The following is a 21,370-nucleotide window of genomic DNA, read 5'->3' as shown; positions in this document are numbered from 1 at the left end:
TCATCATTCAAAGAGAGCTCAAACACATTACCACGTCGAGAAGCTACTATGATAGTATGCCCATCCTTCTCAATTCGACACTTTGTATAATAAAAACCAACAAAAAGACCAAGATCAACAAGCTGAGCAACAGAAAGAAGATTCCTTTGAAGATTTGGAACATGCTAAACTCCTCACAATATTCTGGTAGAGGAAAGGGTGCCAAGATATAGATCACCAACACCCATGACTTGACAAGTAGTGTCATCATCAGTAAGATACACCAATTTCTTAATTGGAAGAGCATGATAATTATGAAGCCATTGAGATTGGTAAGTCATATTACCAATAGCACCAGAATCAACTATAAAAAGAGAACCATCCTGAACAAGAAGTACTCTTCCAAGAGAAATATCATGATGAACACACTTTACCTCCTTATGATTATGTTCATCACTACTTGTATGTTGAGCAGCATATGCGCGATTGCAATCTTGATCATATATCCTTTTGAAACAACTTACCACATGAGCTGCTGCACAATGCCTGTTTTCCTATTTTAAGTGATGTTTACCTGAAATGACACAACTTTTGATAGGAATATCAGATTGACAAACCAATTGACTCAGGTTTTGGTACCAATTGTATTTCTATAATACAATTCCAACTAGGATAAGATAGGGTGGTCCAGATCGACCATCCAAGGACCTGCATAAACTTGTTAACAGTGATCAATCAGTAGAATTCTACAAAACATGAATAAGAGATTGAATGAAACATGGAACATGCACATGAATGGAATTAACACAATTGATACTTCCTTTCTCTTCTCTTCACAATAGCAAGATCGATGATGCTCTCATACGATGTTGGACATACACGAACACGAAGAGATAAGAGAGAGAAGAAGGAAGAGAATTACACCATATAAGCTTCCAAAAGGCTAGGTCATATTGATTATGAGTTTGTATATATAGGTGAGAGGGTGTGATGTATATAGCTCCAACACTTTGAACTCGTTGTAATCTAATGATAAGAAGGTATGCAGTAGTCAATCAAATAGCATGGCCAAAATTCCATCTCTCTCTCTCTCTCTCTCTCTCTCTCTCTCTCTCTCTCTCTCTCCATCACTCTCTCTCAAGAGGCCCATCCACAAGTGTAATTGATTCTAAACAAGGATCCAAAATAATTGATCTCTAAACAGCCAAAACTTGATTCATCATTTAGCAACACAAGCGGCTCTGCAATATATAATGTGTGTGTGTGTGTGTGTGTGTGTGTGTGTGTGTGTGTGTGTGTGTGTATATATATATATACATGTATATAAAGATATTTGTGTGTGTGTGTGTGTATCTATGCAAATATATATATATATATGCATACATATGCATACATACATACATACATACACATGTGTGTGTGTGTGTATGTATGTATGTATGTATGCATATATATATATGTGTGTGTGTGTGTGTGTGTGTATGTATGTATCATGTATGTATGCATATATATATATATATATATATATATATATATATATATATATATATATATATATATATTGTGTGTGTGTGTGTATGTATGTATCATGTATGTATGCATATATATATATATATATATATATATATATATATATATATATTGTGTGTGTGTGTGTATGTATGTATCATGTATGTATGCATATATATATATATATATATATATATATATATATATATATATATATATATATATATATATATATATATATATATATATATATATATATATATATATATATATATATATATATATATATATATATATATATATATATATATATATATATGCATACATACATGATACATACACACACACACACACACACACACACACAGGTATCATTTATCCTTAAGGAGAAGCTAGATTTTCTTTAAAAAGATTATACTACGAATATATTTGAGGATAGGGCAAGGAGGTGGAGTAGGTGTGTGTATGTATGTTTCTATATGTATGTATATATATATATATATATATATATATATAATTTTTATTAATATAATTTATATTTATATACGTATCATTTTACCCAAGCTACGTTTTTTAAAAAGAGGTTATAATGCTAATACATTTAAGGGTGGAGCGAGGAGGGGGAGGGGGAAGGGGGGCAAGGGTGGGGGCACATATGTAGGAAACAAAGAGAGGTTCAAATGGTCTGACTTTGGGTGCTTGAATAATCAAGTGGTACTAGTTATGTTGGCCCCTCAATGGCCTTATTCTTTGTGTTTGATTTCTCACATGTGAAGGAGGTTAATTCATGTGAAAATAGCCACTTTCAAATGATGTGAGACCTTAAAGGAGGTTAAGTTTGGTCTATGATTGCAGGAAAACCTTGATCCAGTCTCATGTGGGGAATCTTAGGTTAGCTAAGGTCTTTTGTATATTTCGTGTGGATGCACCTAGGCTTTGAGTGTTGGGCAAGCTAGGGGTTACCTAAGAATACTGTGTGTCCAAGAGTTTGAGAGTGGAGGGTTCGCCCCTTCTAAGCTAAGTTCAAGGATAAAAAGATCAAAACTTAGATTTTTGATAGGGAACCATCTTTGAATTAAATAATGAATTGTTGTATAATGTCAATATTATAATTCTAGTGTTTATACTAGAATTATAATCTAGTATTGTCTACATGTGTGTGAGTGTGTGTGTGTGTGTGAGTGTGTGTGCATGCATGTGTTTGGTTTATGTATACATGCATGCATGTGTACACATGTATACATGTTTGCATGCATATGCTTGGTGTGTGTACTACATACACTACAATGGAAGGAGATTCTAGCACTGAAAATAGCAGCACTTTTATAACTACAATGGGCATGGAGATGTCATGCCTATTTCACTGCTATTTTCACTACAACAGGATCGCTATGCTCAACAACAAAAATAGCAACAAAGTTTCACTATGTAGCAGTAATCCAGTAACCTGTTAAAAAAAAGTTGGGGTAGACTAGGGAGTCATCACATGACTCCCCACTCTACTCCAACGTTTTTGTTTTTGATACACATACAGTAAAATCTCTTCAATATATTAAGTTCAAGTCATACTCATCGTCATATAATGTAAAACTTTATAAATACAAAAAAATACACACTTAAAATTCGTACTTGGCAATGCAATAATTCTATTATAATACTTGGCAAAAGTACGTGTATGAGTCTAAAAAGGCCATATAAAAAATAAAGCATAATGAAAATCTATGGAGTTAGGGACTGAGGTGTCCACAGCTCATGCATTTTGATTATTATTGTCCCTTGAAGATGAACAATCTTCTCTCTCATTTCCATTCTTCTTGCTTGCACATTTGCACCACCGTTTGTAGTAACATGATTCTAAAACACTGAAAATCAGTTTTGAAAAAACAAAGAGATTATGGTTTTGTGAATATACTTACTTGCCATGCTTGCTGTGCTTGCTAAGCATGGCTTCCAGAACTAACAATCCATCCTTCGTCTTTCAAAGAAAGCTTCCAAAACCCGTTGTAATGCAAAATCATATTCATCTTGTGTAAGGAGGTGGTCCACTGCTTCAAGCTATAGACATACAAACAAATGAACATTAATTCTATGTTGTTATTTAGGGTAATCTTCTTTTCTTAAAAGATACGATACATTTCAAGGGTAAAACTCTTATATGCATGCATAAATCATTTATATATATGTATGCCTGGGTAGCTATTGGCATGCCTTGGACGCTCCTAGTGTATGCCGATAGCACCCGACATGCATTGGAAGCTCCTAGTGCATGCCAGTAACACCCGACATGCATTGGAAGCTACCAGCATGCCTAGATAACACCCTGATACATTGGAAGCTCTTAGTGCATGCCAGTAACACCCGGCATGCATCGGAAGCTATCGACATGCCTAGGTAGCACCCTGATGCATTGGAAGATCCTGGTAGCAGCCGGCATGCATTGGAAGCTATCGGCATGCGTAGGTAGCACTGGACATGCATTGGAAGCTCCTAGTGCATGCCAATAGGACCCCACATGCATTAGGAGCTACCGGTTCATGTCTTGGAGGCTATCAGCATGCCTTCATAGCTATGTGCATGCCTTGGAAGCTATCGGCATGCCTAGTAGCACCTGGCATACATCGGAGACTCCTAGTACATATTGATAGCACCCAATATGCATTGGAAGCTATCGGTGCATGACTTGGAAGCTCCTAGTGCATGTCGATAGCACTCGGCATGCCTTGGAAGATACCAGCATGCCTTGAAAGCTACCCGCATGCCTTGAAAGCTACTCGCATGCCTAGGTAGTACTCGGCATGCATTGGAAGCTTCTGGTGCATGCTAGTAGTATGCGACATGCATTAGAAGCTACCAACATGCATTGAAAGCTACCGGCATGCCTAGGTAGCACCCGACATGCACTTGAAGCTCCTAGTTCATGCCAGTAGCACGCGACATGCATTAGGAGCTACCCGTGCATGTTTTGAAAGCACGCGACATGCATTGAAAGTTACCGACATGCCTAGGTAGCACCCAGCATGCATCTGAAGCTCCTAGTACATGCTAGTAGCACCCGGCATGCATTAGGAGATATGGGTGAATATCGGTAGCTTTATGCATGCCTAGGTAACTACCCGGCATGCATTAGGAGCTATCCGTGTATAGCAATAGCTTCTAGCCTGCCTAGGTAACTATCGACATGCATTAGGAGTAGCTACTAGCATGCCTTAGATGCTACTTAGGCATGTCCGTGGGCAATTTGGTAATGCATAAGCCTTATATATGTGGCTTATGCATATGGCTAATGCACCTTATGCATAACCTACATATAAGAGGCTTATGTATATGCTTAATGTATAGGCCTCATGCATGAGGCTTATTCATAAGTTTTAGGCATTAGCCTCATATAAATGTAAATGCATGAGGCATATGGCCACCTCTTGAGAGATGCATAGCTCTCTAAAGGCTATGCATAGAGGCTTATGGTGGCTAACACATAAGCCTCATGCATAAGCTTTATACATGAGGCTTATGCATAAGGCTTTGTGCATAAGTCTCATGCATGTGGCTTATTCATAAGCCTCATGCATACCTTATGTATAAGCCTCATGCATGAGGCTTATGCATATGGCCTTATACATACGGCTAATTCATAAGTCTCATGCATAAGCTTTATGTCGTAGTCTCATGCATGAGGCTAAGGCATATGGCCACCTCTTGAGAGAAGCATAACTCTAAAAAGGCTATCCATAGATGGAAGAAAAAATAACAAACCCTAATCTTAAAAGCCCTACACCTTACAAACCCTATAACATGTAAAAACAAAAGAGAGAAAACATAAAATAAAGTGATCTTTTACCTTATGTATCGAGATAACCTACAAAATCAAACTAAATAAAGAAAAAAAGTATTAGTAACCCTAATCTTAGACCTAATAGAAAGCAAATACAAAACCCTAATCTTAATGAAAGCTTTTCCATAACATAAAAAACGTATTAAATCTTTTTTTCTCTTGGGGCCTTTGTCAAAATAGGTTCTACATAGAAACCCTAATAAAGAGCTATGATGGAGAGTTGTCCACCATCATAGCTCATTATTAGGGTTTTTATGTAGAACCTAGGGTTATGGTGGTTAAGCTTCAATGAGAAGGGAAAAAGAAGAAAAGAAAAACTTAAAAGAGAGGAAAGAGAAGGGAAATAATATGTGAGATGATTCGAAGTGCCTCCATCCTATTTTTAAAATCAATACACCATGAACCTAGTTTCTAACTTTGAACATCACAAAGTTATTGTCACTTAGGGGATTAAGAAGTGGAAACCAAATAAATCATCGATCAAACACATTAATCTATGCATCAATATGATTGATAATTTAATAAGGAAACACATTAGTTGAGTATTGTCTCACCTACATAAGTAGCCTACAGATATCTAGCTGGCAAGAGTTAGAAAATAGTAGTATGTTGCCTTGTAGACTACATACAAACCGATAAAGTTATAGGAGTTAGCATAGGTATGCAAACTACAAATTGTGTTTGCACCACAACTGTTGGATACACGTGTTATAGACGTTTTTCATGTCCATTTAGGCTACATGTCTTCAATCTGCAAATTGTGTTTGCACCACAACTGTTGGATACACGTGTTATAGACGTTTTTCATGTCCATTTAGGCTGCATGTCTTCAATTGAGGTTCTAATGTCATCTATATTCATGATATATGGGTGAGGATTATAAGTGTGTCCTTCATACGTTGTATATGTACCATCAACCTAGGTTCTCTCTTTCATCATCATGATGTTATCATTCCGTGCTCCACTAGGTTAGAATGCTTTGGCCATCACGATGCTATTGTTACATGGTGTAGTGAGGATTGGCAAGTTAAGCACTCACTCGGAAATTCATTTTTTTGAATCAAAAAGTTTGTGAGTTCGTCAGCATTAGATGAGTAATAGCTCACCTACTTATGTGGCCATAGGTGATTAGGGTTGTCGTTTATAATGCAGATGTGGACTTAATACTAACAAATAAAAGTATATACCACTTAACACGTGCATTCAAATCTCGAATAACATTTGCAATTGTTGGGATGAAGATCTCAAATTAACGCTAAACGCAAGACAATCCCGGATAAGGGATCTTTAAACAGCCAAAACTATGGAGCACAAGCGGCTGCTATACAAAATGAAGAATCCAGATTGATTCAAAGTCACTTCTGAGAGGGGCCGTCAGGAGTATAGTCCTGAGAGGGACCAGAGGGAGGCACAGGGATCCGTGGACGCATGTGGGTGGCGAAGAAGCTGGGGCCATCAGGAGTATAATCATGGGAGGGCCCGGAAGGAGGCACAGGGATGCGAGGGCGGACATGGGCCGCGAAGAAGCGTTTTGCAAGTGGCAGGTTGGGCTGAGGTCGCTCAGCAGAGAAGTGGAAGGGCGATAGCTGGATGCTGAGGCTGGGAGTGGGCACATCGCTCTTGCTGGAGCGCGAGCGAGGCACAGGCACAGGCACACGCGGGCCCATAACGCGACTGCACAGCCCTGGTCCTGCACAGTCCAAATTAATCAGCCGGTCAGCACAACTCAATCAACGCAACTCCCACACAACCGCAAACAGTAAGTAGAGTTGTACCAACCTGTGAAGCACGAGAGAATCACTAGCAGCTTTGCTGCAGCGGCGCCGAGCATGGAGACACGAGGAGCCATGGTACTTTGTGCTCTTGCGCCTGAGCCCGTAGCGTAGAAATGTCGAAGAAGACGAGAGCTGCACGACGTTTATATATAGGCATGGTCATCGCCACCAGCAGCCGACCAACCTCCCTCCATTCGAGGTGGCCCATCCTCGATTCTCTGTCCAGCAACCGTGAAAGTAGGAGCTCATGCGCGCGCAACAAAACTGTACCATTCAAAGATTCAAAGGCATTCATGGAACTACGGGATAGATTAGGCAAAAGGGTATCCCAAGGCTACAAGGCACCTGCGCTTCATCTTCCCCAGTTTCCCGCCTCTTTTTAAACCTGCATCGAAGACTCTCCTTCTCCGCGGGCGGATGCCCTCCCAAGTGCATGGGCACTGAGTGGAGGAGCCCGTCCCTTATCAAACCTCAGACATCATCAGCTTCACCTGCAAGATCAAATCAAATACTCAGCAGTCACATTCTCTTAGCTTTACCTTCAACCTCCCACCAAGTCCTAATCCCTCACTCAAACCCTTGGAAACCCAATATAGAAAAACCATGGAGTGGAGATGCCATCATTGATGCAGTAATGGATGAAAACAACAGGCTGGTCCAGGAACTAAAAGAAGCCAAAGAACAACTTCAGCACATGAAGAACCAGGAGCAAGTCAAAGAGCCCTCCCTCTTGTCAGCAAAAGAACCTACCCAACCTTCAGCACAGCAGAAGCAGCCCAACAGCAAGCAACACCCAATAACACCTTATCAGGTATTACCTCTACCAACACTGTGCATGTAAGCCTACCAATAGAATAGGTCAGAAGCAAGGTTGAAGACTACTCAGAAAGATGCTTGGTAGGACTACTCTTTGGACCAAGACCCTCTAAGGAAGCAATGAGAGCATGGATAAGGGAAAGCTGGACACCTCTGGGAATAGAGGTCACCCTAACTCAAGCTCTAGCCAAAGGCTACTACCTTTTCTTATTCAAAGAACCAAGTATGGCAATAAAGGTTATTAGCTCAGGGCAATGGATGTACAGGCATCTCCCCTTCTGTTTCATGAGATGGACAAAGGACTTCAATCCCGATGGCCCCAAATCTTCAGCTTATCCAGTGTGGGTAGAACTCCCTAACCTCCCCATTCACCTGACCCCATGGATCAAAACCATATTATCACCCCTAGGGCAAGTCCTTGACACCAAAGCTGTCTCTAACTACAACCCTGCTTGGCACCCTCAAGTCTTAGTAGAGCTTGACCTCTCCCTTCCTCTCCCAGATGAGATTGCTATAGGGTGTGGAGAGTTCTCCCATATTCAGCCAGTTCTCTACAAACACCTTCCCAACTCCTGCTTCCACTCTGGTGGGAAACAAGGACACCTTATCAAAAATTGTCCCATCAAACACCCGCAGATCATCCTTCCCCAAGGTGCTGAAAGAAATACCCCCCCTTACCCGAGCCAAGCCCTCCCTAACCCTGGCCCTCAACCTTCTAATGAAAACCCAAAAGAAACGGAGTTCATCCAAGTCAACAGGAGGAGACCTTCTAACATACCCAAACCCCCTCAGACCTTTCTCAAGCCCAACAGATACTCAGTTTTAGCCTTTGTACCAGACCCAGATGATACAGAAGAAGAAAATGAATGTGTAGAAAGCACCCCTATAAACAAACAGAGGATAGAGAAGGAAGTTGACAACCTGGATGCAGCGGGGGACATGGACACCACAAACCTCAAGCAGGTAACTCCAATGACATGGAAATAAGCAAAGAACTCAAGAGGGGCAGAGCCCATCTGGGAACCCGAGGTCATATCGCTATTGCTGGAGCCCGAGGGAGGCACACGCGGGCCCATAACGCTTCTGCACAGCCTTGGTCCTGCACAGTCCAAATTAATAAGCCGATCAGCACAACTCAATCAACGCAACTCCCACACAACCGCAAACAATAAGTAGAGTTGTACCAACCTGTGAAGCACGAGAGAATCACTAGCAGCATTGCTGCAGCGGCGCCGAGCATGGAGACACGAGGAGCCATGGTACTTTGTGCTCTTGCGCCTAAGCCCGTAGCGTAGAAATGTCGAAGAAGACGAGAGCTGCACGACGTTTATATACGCCACCAGCAGCAACCGACCAACCTCCCTCCATTCGAGGTGGCCCATCCTCGATTCTCTGTCCAGCAACCGTGAAAGTAGGAGCTCATGCGCGCGCAACAAAACTGTACCATTCAAAGATTCAAAGGCATTCATGGAACTACGGGATAGATTAGGCAAAAGATTTTGGCCCCCGATCAAGCTGAAACCTGCGCTTCATCTTCCCCAGCTTCTCGCCCTTTTTTAAACCTGCAGCGTAGGCTTTCCTTCTACGCGGGCGGATGCCCTCCCAAGTGCATGGGCACTGAGTGGAGGAGCCCGTCCCTTATCAAACCCCAGACTTCTTCAGCATCACCTGTAAAAATAAACCAAATGCTCAGCAGTCACATTCCTGTTGCTTCTCCCTCAACCTCTCATCAAGTCCCTCTCTCAAACCCCTGGATTCCCATCCCAGAAAAACCGTGGAGTGGAGATACCATCATAGACGCAGTAATGGACAAAAACACCAGACTGGTCAGGAACTAAAAGAAGCCAAAGAACAACTTCTAAATATGAAGAACAAGGGACAACTCAAAGAACCCTCCCTCTTGTCAGCAAAAGAACCAACAGCAGCAGCAGCAGCCCAACAAAAAGAGGTAGCCAATAACACCCCCCCAGGTAATAACTCTACCAACACTGTACATGTGAGTCTTCCAATAGAACAGGTCAGAAGCAAAGTTGAAGACTATTCAGAAAGATGCCTGGTCTACTCTTTGGCCTGAGACCATCTAAGGAAGCAATGAGAGCATGGATAAGGGAAAGGTAGACACCTCTTGGAATAGAGGTTACCCTTACTCAAGCCCTGGCCAAAGGCTATTACCTTTTTTTATTCAAAGATCCAAGCATGGTAATGAAGGTTATCAGCTCAGGACAATGGATGTACAGACATCTCCCCTTCTGTTTCATGAGATGGACCAAGGACTTCAATCCTGATGGCCCCAAATCCTCAGCATATCCTGTGTGGGTAGAACTCCCTAATCTCCCCATTCACCTGTCCCCATGGATCAAATCCATCTTAGCTCCCCTAGGTCAAGTCCTAGGTACCAAAGCTTTCTCGGACTACAACCCTGCTTGGCACCCTCAAGTACTAGTAGAGCTGGATCTTTCCCTCCCTCTCCCAGATGAGATAGCAATAGGGTGTGGTGAGTTCTCTCACACTCAGACGGTCCTCTACAAACACCTCCCCAACTCCTGTTTCCACTGTGGGAAACAAGGGCACCTCATCAGAAATGGCCCCCATCAAAAACCCGCAGTTCATCCTCCCCCAAGTAGCTGAAACCCCCCCCCTAACTCGAGCTCTACCGAACCCTTGCCTTCCTCCTCCCAATGGAAGCCCAAAAGAAACAGAATTCATTCAGGTCAGCAGAAGGAAACCCTTTCCCAGAACCAAACCCCCGCACCCTCTGTTCAAGCCCAACCGATATTCAGTTTTAGCCGCTGTTCCAGACCCAGGTGATACGGAAGTAGAAAATGATTGTGTAGAAAGTACCCCTATAAACAAACTGAGGCTAGAGAAGGAAGTCGACAACTTGGATGCAGCCGATATGGACACCACAAGCATTTTAGTTCCTGAAAAAAACTCCAAACCTCTAACAGGCAGCTCCAATGACATGGAGATCAGCAAAGAACTCAAGAGAGGCAGAGCACACCTGGGAACCACCCCCCAGTCAGTCACTAAAGGAGGCCTTAACAAACCCCCAAACAAAAAATAATGAAAGCTGCAAGCTTCAATGTCAAAGGACTCTCAGATCCAAAGAAAGCCCAACTAGTTAGACAATGGTTCAAAACCAAAGGCCAGCTGGATTTCATAACTCTAGTGGAGATAAAGACTACAGGAGAGGAACTAAACAGAAGGCTTTACTCCATCTCCCCCGAGCACTTTTGGATATCCTCACTTCATTCTCATGGAAGTGGGGACCTAGCAGTGGGAATCCATTATGATTGCATCCAAGATCTACAGGACTTTCACATTGACATCAACAATCAATGGATAGTTTTACTAATGAACAGCTTCACCTTTGTAGGAGTTTATGCCCACGGACCTCAGAAACAGAGAGGACAAGAACCTGGAAATCCCTTCTAAGGCTTCGGTCACCTCTTTTGATCATGGGGGACTTTAACATGGTTGAAACCCTCAAGGACAGATACAACTTCAAAGGACAATCCCTTTTTGGCTCAGAGAAACAAGCTTGGGAAAAAGTAAAACACAAGTTCAATTTGCAGGACTTGGGTCAAGAAGGTATCTACTCATGGCAAAACTACTCTACTGGAGAGCTCTCTAGAAAAGCCAGACTAGATAGAGCATATGCAAGCGGGGAAATTTTCTCTAAATTCAACAGGTGTGAATGTTCGGTAGACTTGACTACATGCATTTCAGATCACTACCCAATCATCACTACAATGGATAACCAGGACAACAGACATAAATCTTGCTGGTTCCACACAGACCCAGCACTATTTAAACTGCCCCTAGTGCAAGAAGAAGTCAAGCACATCTGGGAATCCTTCTTCAGCAACAACCTATCCCCGGCAAAAGCTTGGAGTCTGTCAGTCAAGTCCACCCAAAATTTGCTGAAACAGGTCAGAAAGAAAGTATCAGCTCACAGAACCAGCAGACTTAAAAAACTCCAAGTACAGCTCCAAGAACAAAAAGCCTCCTCCGACCCTTCCAATGTCATTCAGATCAGAGCCAAAATCAAAAGAGAAGAAGAAATTGCCCTCCAACATACTAAGCTCTTCACCAGGGATTGGTGGGCAAGAAAAAATGACAGGCCATGTCCGGAAATGTTTAAAATGCTGAAGGTCAAGCAAAGGCAAGAGCATATCCCCTTGCTCAAAAACAAGAATGGAATCCAGGCTGTTAACCAAGATGAGAACAAAAAACTGCTCACTGAGTACTACCTCAGCATTTTTCAGGAAGATGGTCCCCCCTCCCCAACCAAGACAACTGCAATGGAGGCTATCAAAGCAGCCAGACCTAGAACTATCCCTGCCAATTTAGCCGATACCCTGGATCAGGACATCTCTCATGAAGAAATCAAAGAGGTCATCTTCTCCCTCAAGCCCAACAAGAGTCCAGGTGAGGATGGACTGCTTGCTGAATTTTTCCAAACCTTTTGCGATGTGCTAACAGGACCCATATACCAAGTGTGGCAAGAATCCTTGAAATTTGGAGCATTGCCATCCCAAATCAATGAAGGCCTTATCAAGCCGATCCACAAAAAAGGCCCTAAGGAGCTCATGGGTAACTGGAGACCTCTCACAATGCTCAACAGCGTCTACAAAATCATTGCCAAAGCACTAGCCCTTAGACTGACTAATCACATGAAACTTTGGATAACAAAGGAATAAAAAGGGTTTATAAAAGGCAGATACATCTTGGACTCCATAATTGCCTTATGGGAAGGGTTTGAATATGCAGAAAAATCCAGCCAGGACTTCCTGTTTATCAAGATTGACTTTGAGAAAGCCTATGACAGAATCCAATGGGATTACATCCTCCAATCTCTCAGAGACATGGGCCTGGGCCCCCAATTCACCCACATGGTAAAAACCTTATTTAGTAATGCCAAAGCTAAAGTTATCATCAATGGAGAACTCTGAGACCCCTTCCCTCTTGAAAAGAGTATTAGACAAGGTTGCCCGCTAGCTCCCCTGCTTTATGCTATAGCCGCAGATGGTCTAAATTGGCTAATAAAGGACAAGATCAGCAAAGGAGAGCTGGTTGGAATCAAATTACCCAATGGAGAACAAATGTGCACTCAGATGTTTGCTGATGACACTAACAGTCTAATAGCAAACGAAGAAGAGAACATCAAGGTTCTCTGGAGCTGTCTACAAACCTACTGTGAAGCCTCAGGCTCCAAAATTAACCACAGCAAAACAGGAATCAAAACCCTCATTGAACCTCCTCCCTCTTGGCTCCTGGAGACAGGCTGTAACATCATTCAGGATGGTGAGATCTTCAGGCTCCTTGGTATACCCATGGGTTTCAAGGTTTCACTGAGACAAAAATGGCAATGGGTAATGGAGAAAATAGAAAGCAGGTTACTTAGATGGAAAAGGAAGCAACTGACATTAGCAGGGAGAATTATGGTACCAAGCTATGCAGAAACTACCTATGGGGAGGAGACCCATGGAACAGGAGCTTACCAAAAGTAAAATGGGACATTTGTACTGTCCACAAATCCAAGGGAGGGCTAGGGATTAAAGACATACGACTGTACGCTGACAGAATGGCCTCTAAATGGATCATCAAAGCTCTAGAGAACCCCACAGAAGACTGGGCACAACTGCTGCTCAAGGACACCCCTAGGTTCACTATCTCAGGCCATAATAAATGGTGCAACTTACCCATCATCACCATAGTAGCTTCCAATCACCCCATTACCCCTAAAGGGAGCCATCTAGTTACAACCATCTGGAAAGCCTCATTCAGAATTAAGAGTTTTCTCTCAATCATTCCCAAGGACAACAAAATAGAAGGTATCCTAGCCATGGACTCTTGCTGGTGGTCTATTCTCCCTCTGACCCCCCTTGAACCAGAGGAAGGGAAACTAGCACTAAATCTCCACAAAAAAGGTCTAGCAACCTGGGCAGATATCTTCAACCCCCACCAAGGCACCTGGCTCTCAAGAGCAGAACTGGTAGCCAAGTTTGACAGTAGAACTCCAGAGCTAGACCTAATTCAAAGCAGGGCAGTTCAATGGAACCAACAGAAAATCTGGAAAATCAGCAGACCCCCATACTTCAATATCTTAGCCTTTCAATGGTTAGAGAACAAACCCCTTCTCCCCATCCCTAATTTCGAAAAAGCCCCCCTATTCATGTCACGCTCAACCGTAGATGGAATACCAACTGGGATAGAAAAAAATGGTATTTCAGTCTCAAGGAGCTGTGGAGCTCACACATCGATCCTAAGAAATCTTGCCTTGCCTGGCTGGTAGCCTACAGAGCCATATGGATGCAGAGCAGTGCTGCAAAACTACACATCGCCTCAGATCAATGTACAAGATGCGGTTTACCTGAGGATGACCTCCACATCTTCTTCCACTGCAAGCACATTTCCAACACTTTCAAAGAGCTACATGCAGTCATTCTTAGGTGGGGCAAAGATGTCAACTGGAAAAATCTAATGATAGGAGAAAACATTGGATGTTCATCAACTCTCTGGAATGTAATCAGAAGTGAGTATCTTTGGCATGCCTGGCTACATAGGATAGCAGCTACTTTTGACAACCCCGAAATCAAGGGCCCTCCTCTCTCTGTGTGCTTAATATCATCATGCATCACGTATTGGAACAATCAAACTCAAGCCCTATTTAGTTTGGAGAAGAGATTAATGATCAAGCTCCAAAAGAAAGCATCAGATTACACCATGGAAAAACTTGAAAAAACCAGAGATAAGATTATTCTCATCCTTTCTAAGGACAGATCACTTATAGAATCAATCTACAAACAGTAGTAAGCAAACCCCCCTCAAAGCCCATCAAGTGTAATAGTGGTTCAACATGCATACAGGAACCAGGAACCAATTCAGAGAAGCTGAAAAGGAAGCTAAGGAATAGTGACCTGGAAGGCACTGGAGTGCCACCAATGCTGCTGCTTTCTCAAAGTCTCCAAGCACCGGACAGACATTGACGGACGGACATTGACGGACGGACATTGATGGTTCGCCGTTTATTTCTGCAAGAACGTCAGTTCAACTTAGTCTTGATAAATTTTTAAAAAAATAAAAAAGGGCAAGCAATCCCCCTCTTGGATACGTCCATGCCCAATTCGAGCACAGGTACATCAGAGCAAGGTCGTTAAGAGGAAAAGAAGTAAGCTGTCCGTAAGCCTGATCTAAGATGAAGGCAGCGAGGAGAGGCCTCCAACACCCGATCCATCCAGCAGGGATGAAGCTGAAAAGCGGGCCGGATGCTCCCTCGACCCCGGGAGGATCCCAACTGCTGCAATAAGGAAGACTCGCTCCAGCACAGTCTCTGGGCGCCACCGAGCAAGGATGAAGAGCAAGGCTGATTAGAGGTAGATTGGATTCTTGCAGATTGGAGAAGCTGCTCCTCCATTATGGCGTCTCCAGCAGCACGATGAAAGAATTCGTTTTTTCTCCCCACGCGAAGACACGCGCAGCCACATGGGCCGACACGTGTTGGGCATGCGCCCTGGCCACCTGTCCAAATGCATGATGGACACGTGGCCGCTGTCCTTGTACATCGGATTCTCCCTTTTTCATTAATATATCTGCCTGTTTTTTGAAAAAAAAAAGGGTATCCCAACGGCCAAGAATTCCTTTGTAACATTCTAGATTGCCGTCATAAATGCTCACATTCCTCAAAAAATTTGAGCGGCGAAGAATATTAAATTGACAGATCACACCCGCCCGCCATGAATTATCATTTGATTTATTGAAAATAACTTGTTCAGGGGAACAGTCGCCGACGGGGAAACAGTCACCGTCGCTAGTAAACTTCCCAAATAAGGTTTCAGGCGAAACCCATTGATGGCTTTAGGTAGCTGTACACCATCCAGTCCCATCAATTCAAAAGTGCAAGTTCCCAATTTGGAACGGACCTGTTCACTGCAGCTTAAGTTTTCCTGGATGTGGGCCCGTTCTGAAATTAAATAGGAGCACAAGATAACCAACTTGGAAGATTGGAAATCTGGAATTGCGATCCACCTGAAGCCTTTTCTCTTCCAAAGCAAGTAACTGCTCCAAGTGATGTTGTTCGAATTGTTCCGGAGATAATCTTTCCGTCACCGCCACGCGAAGACTAGGAACTATGAACTCTATCGGAACGACTGCTTCCAAACCATATACCATAGAAAATGGAGTAAGCCCTATTGCTAATTTGTAACCAAAGCTCATTTTGGGGCCTTGTAAGGAAGTTTGACCAGAATATTCCCTCCAAAAAGGGACACCGGATAAAATGTTTGCAAACGAACTCCAAATTTGTCGGACCTCACATATTTAGATTCTACTCTTCAAAAGTTATCCATTCATATATAACACGATAGGGTTCGGAGAAGGGACAAGATAGATACCTAGAAGATTCCTTTTTGCCTGGGGAAGATTCACGTAACATCGTGTTACGTGAATCTTCCCCAGGCAAAAAGGAATCTTCTAGGTATCTATCTTGTCCCTTCTCCGAACCCTATCGTGTTATATATCAATGGATAGCTTTTGAAGAGTAGAATCTAAATATGTGAGGTCCGACAAATTTGGAGTTCGTTTGCAAACATTTTATCCGGTGCCCCTTTTTGGAGGGAATATTCTGGTCAAACTTCCTTACAAGGCCCCAAAATGAGCTCAAAAAATTCGTAATGGATGATCCACATGAAAAATATACTTGTTGCCCAAAAGGTAATGCCAAAATTTCAAATTTCTTGATAGCATGCGGAAGGCAATAGGTAGCACGCTAAAAAATTCACTTATTCTTTGCAAGATGGTTGTAAGTTTAGGTGGGCTCCTTCTAGATGCTTGTAGAGGTGATGATGGCCATTTGCGATTCTCTCTAGGTGACAATAAGAGCCCCTTCTTCGAACCGTGCAGAAGCTCTCAACACCCAGGAAAAACCATGCTACCCATCACGAGGGGGTCGGCCTTGCCTAACACCTTCTGTAGAAGGGCGTCGAGGTCTATTATGTGCCAACTATAGGGGGATGCACTTGTTGAGTGCTAGCTACAGGTGGACGCCATTGCCTTGTGCTCCATTACACAGCTCTACTGTCAGCACAAAGGACGGGAAGTCGATGACTTTATGGTGGCTATGGATGGGTGATTGAAGGCATTGTTGGGAGGTATGCTGTCCTTTTGTGTTTAGTGTAGAGGTTACATTGCGCATCACCACACCCACCACGACTCCATGACCTTATGCCCACCTCTCTCTAAATGGCTCTAATTGGGTAAGTGCCAACGCCAGCCCAGTTTGTGGGCATGCATGGCTGCAAGTGAACTTCTCCCCTTTGCGGCCACAACCCTATGGTTGCACATGCCTGGTGTGTGCCTCTACATGCAGCTCTATCTACTAAGTGTTTTCCTCCTGAAAATTGCCACATTCCCAGGCCAATGGATAAGGCACCACTTTTCCCCTAAAACTCGCCTCAAATTCATCATTCAACTAACCACCCACTCGTCCCTTATTGAAATGGTTTACCGACGAGCATTCTTCTCTTCTTCTTTTTCATTGCGGCCACAACCGCTGGCCTGGCTTGCAGGCTTCCAGCTTGTGCTTTACAACTATAGCCCATCTTTTTCCACATAAATGCTCTCACCAACTTCTTTGGTGCTTTACAACTAGGCTTCTAGCTTGTGCTTTACAGCTATAGCCCATCTTTTTCCACATACATGCTCTCACCAACTTCTTTCATGTTTCCCTTGCCTTCGTGTGCTCCTTAAAGAGATTATAGAAAATGAAATTAAGCAAGTAAAATAAAGAACAACAACTTACAATCTCTAAGTGATTTTCCCTTGCTGATGTAGCAAAACCCTTATTGATGCTGATTCCATTTTTAACAAATGTGCTTCCTTGAAACGTGTCCTGATAACAAAACCATTGGTAAGCCAACAGTAAAAGTGCTCTAGTCCGTGTATTTGTGGGTCAATGGAACGACCATGGGAGGCCACCCTTGTCTCTCACCCAAACCCTTGACGAAGGTGTCGCCTTGCAAACTTCTCCTTACAAATGTTCTATTATCAGCCTAAGATCATTTAAAATTGACAAAAAAAGGTTTAGGGCAAAATTTACAAAGCTCGAATGCAAATTCTAATATTACACTGTATGCTTCAAAGGGGCATGGTCAGGATGCACTAAACTATTTTGAAGAGATGTGGCACGAGGGCCACACTTCGGTTTGCAATGACCTTTTCTTGTATCAATAAAGCTTGTGGCAGCATAAGGGCAACTAATAAGGAGAAACAAATTCATGATAAGATTGCTAGACAAGGGTTGTTTGGAAATTATATGGTGCTTGGTAGGACTATGCTTTGTATATATTCCAAGTGTGGTGCTCACACCAAAGCACCACACTCGGCGATGTTGTACATATCTTGCAATCAGTGCACGAGGGAGACAACATCTTGAGAAAGAAGCTCCTCAAGCATGTTGTCTTTAGGCTTAGCTATTTAATCAAGCTGCCTCGATAGTTAGCCACTTGCAGGAGAAGCTTTATTTACATCTTAATTTTGTTCCTAGCTTGGATATTTTTTTGTAGATTGCGGCTTTGGCTACGAGGATGAAAATAACTCGTGTGCACCGATAACGATTATAGCTCTACGTTAATCTTATGCATAGTATGCATAGGGCCTATGCATGAGAATTATGAATAAGGCATATGCATTAGCCGAGTGATAGCATGTTAGTAGCTATCGGCATGGTATGTAGAACTTGACATGTACCAGTAGCTACCCGCATGCCTAGGTATCACTTGGCTAATGCATATGCCTTATTCATAAGGCTCATGCATAAGCCTTATGCATAGTATGCATGAGCCTTTATTCATCATAAGGTTCATGCATAAGCCTTATGCATAGTATGCATGAGGCTCATGCATACTATACATAAGGCTTATGCATGAGCCTTATGAATAAGGCATATGCATTAGCGGAGTGATACCTAGACATGGTACTAGGTAGGTAGCACCCGACATGTACCAGTAGCTACCCGCATGCCTAGGTACCCCTCGGCTAATGCATATGCCTTATTCACAAGGCTCATGCATAAGTATGCATGAGCCTTGTGAATAAGGCATATGCATTAGCCGAGGGGTACCTAGGCATGTGGGTAGCTACCAAAATGCACCAGTAGCTCCCATTATGTGTCGGGTGTTACCTACCATGCCGCTACTGACATTCCTAGGTAGCTACCCAATGTATGCCGGTAACCACCAACATGAACCGGGAGCTCTCAATGCATGCTTAATACTTTTTTTCTTTATTTAGTTTCTATGTAGAACCTAGGGTTAGGATTAGACTTCAACATTAGGAATTTTTAAGACCCAAAGAGAGCCTCTTGAATTAACTTTTGATTAGGAATGGACCAATAGGAAGAGGGTTGGGTGCACATTTTTGACTTCGTTGACCCTAGGGAGCCTAGGCTTTGGTTTGCCTAATTACTACTCTTGTCCCCCTACCTCTTGGGCCCAAACTTAGAGGTCCCCCCACCTAGAATCGCACATATGAAAAACCCTAAAAATTAAAAAAAAATTATTTTTTTCCCAAAAGTGTGTTTTCCCTCTCAAACTTTCCCCCAACATACTCTAGGTTTGGAAAGCTCATTTTGAACCTCTTTCTTCCTCTTCTAAGCTCTCCATTATTGTTGTAAAAACTCCATACCTCTCAAGCTCTCCCTCCTTGTCAAGCTCCCTCAGTCTCAAGCTTCCTCTCCCTCTTTCTTCCTTTTCTAAGCTCTCCATTGTTGCAGAAACTCCATCCCTCTCAAGATCTCCCTCCTTCTCAAGCTCCCTCCCTCTCAATCTCCCTCTCAATCTCCCTCTCTCTCTCTCTCTCTCTCTCTAGCTCCCTCCCTCTCCATTGCTGTAGAAACTCTATCCCTCTTTAGTCTACCCTAGGTTCAGGAAACCTATTCTCAAACTCTAACCCTCTTTTAAGCTTTCCATTGCTGCACTGAAAACCCTGAACTTTCTCTCCTCTCCACTCTTCTGTTGTAAAACAAGCTTTTCTTTTCCCTTCTTCTCTTTTCTTACCACCATGGCCTCTTCCAGTAATGTGAGAAGACCTAGGGAGAAGGTGGAAGAGCTTGTGCTGCATAACACAAGAGATGAGAATGGAGTTTGGGCTCCAACAAGATTCACGGTTGGGGCTTAGGTCTACATGCAGCCAAGCTCTAAGGGACCACATCGAGTGCATCAACTGGGGAATATGCTACATCATTGGAAGGGGCGGTTACAAGGCTTCAAGCATACTAAGAAGGAAGGACTGGTTGCCATAGTGCAACATGTGTATACCCTTGGAGACCTGTACATTCAAGGCCAACGACCAAGGTTTCCTTCAAATTGTCAGTGTAACATAAACACAGCTTTAACATGCTAGTATTAGATTTTTTGTTTCTAATTTTCTTATGATTCTCCATTTTCTTATGTCTCTGCAGATATTTTTCCCTCTAATTATGTTGAGGAACAACCACTACAAAGCCTCACTGGAGTTTTCTATGCTATGCATGCATCCATTGGAGAGGCAATGTTTGTATCTCAAAGCCCAAGTGATCTTGTACAGAACAATATCTTTTTCTTTTCTCACTCATATTTTGTAGATAAACAACCAGGTTTATTTGGCAAGCTAGAAGAGATCCCCAACCCCCCTCTTATTAACAATCGCGAATGGCCCAAACCTGATGCTTGGACCATCTTATGCTTAAAGTTTAAGATGGTAAGTGATATCAACACATCACTCAAGTTTTCAAAGGCATCTAGGTCAGTAGGGATAAATTGGTTTTATCCTTTACATGTGTTTGTGCACATGTTCAATTCCATGCCAATGCACCAAACAAAAATAATGTATATTTGTAAGGAGGTATGGTCTGACCTCATTCAAGGATTACTAGGAGAGGGTTGGGAGGTTAATGAGGGGTCACATCAAGGTGATATGTACAAGTGCAAAGTAGTAGATTCTATAGTGTCTTTCAGGTTCTTGAAGGCACGCTCTATTTTGTACATGCATCTGCACTACCAAAGATGGATGCAAAAGCATGGGACATGGATCCCACTTCAAGCCTCAAAAGAAGAAATTATGCCTATTGAGGTAGTTGTGATGATGCAAAATGGATGGATTGAGTGAGTGGCAGCAACAAGCAAGCATTGGAGCCTAGCAGACCTGCGCCAACACTTTAGCATCATGGGCTTTGACAATGTGGAAGAGTCAAGTTTCAAGTTGATGAGAAGAAAGGTATATCTGATTCCACTACATGTCTAGAGTTAACCCTTACACTTTCTGGTTATTGTGCCACTTTCTATATTTTTACAGATTAGGAAGCGTGAGGAGGGGACAACCATGGTCCCAGAATCATGGCAAATAGGGGACCTTGAATTTTTAGCAGCAAGGTGCATAGCCCTACCAACACATAGTAGGCATGTGGAAGAGCTTGAAGATG

Source organism: Cibotium barometz, chromosome 20 (genome assembly GCF_041138505.1).
Source record: "Cibotium barometz isolate CiBa-2024 chromosome 20, ASM4113850v1, whole genome shotgun sequence".
NCBI lineage: Eukaryota > Viridiplantae > Streptophyta > Polypodiopsida > Cyatheales > Cibotiaceae > Cibotium > Cibotium barometz.
Note: the sequence above shows the minus strand (reverse complement) of the source record.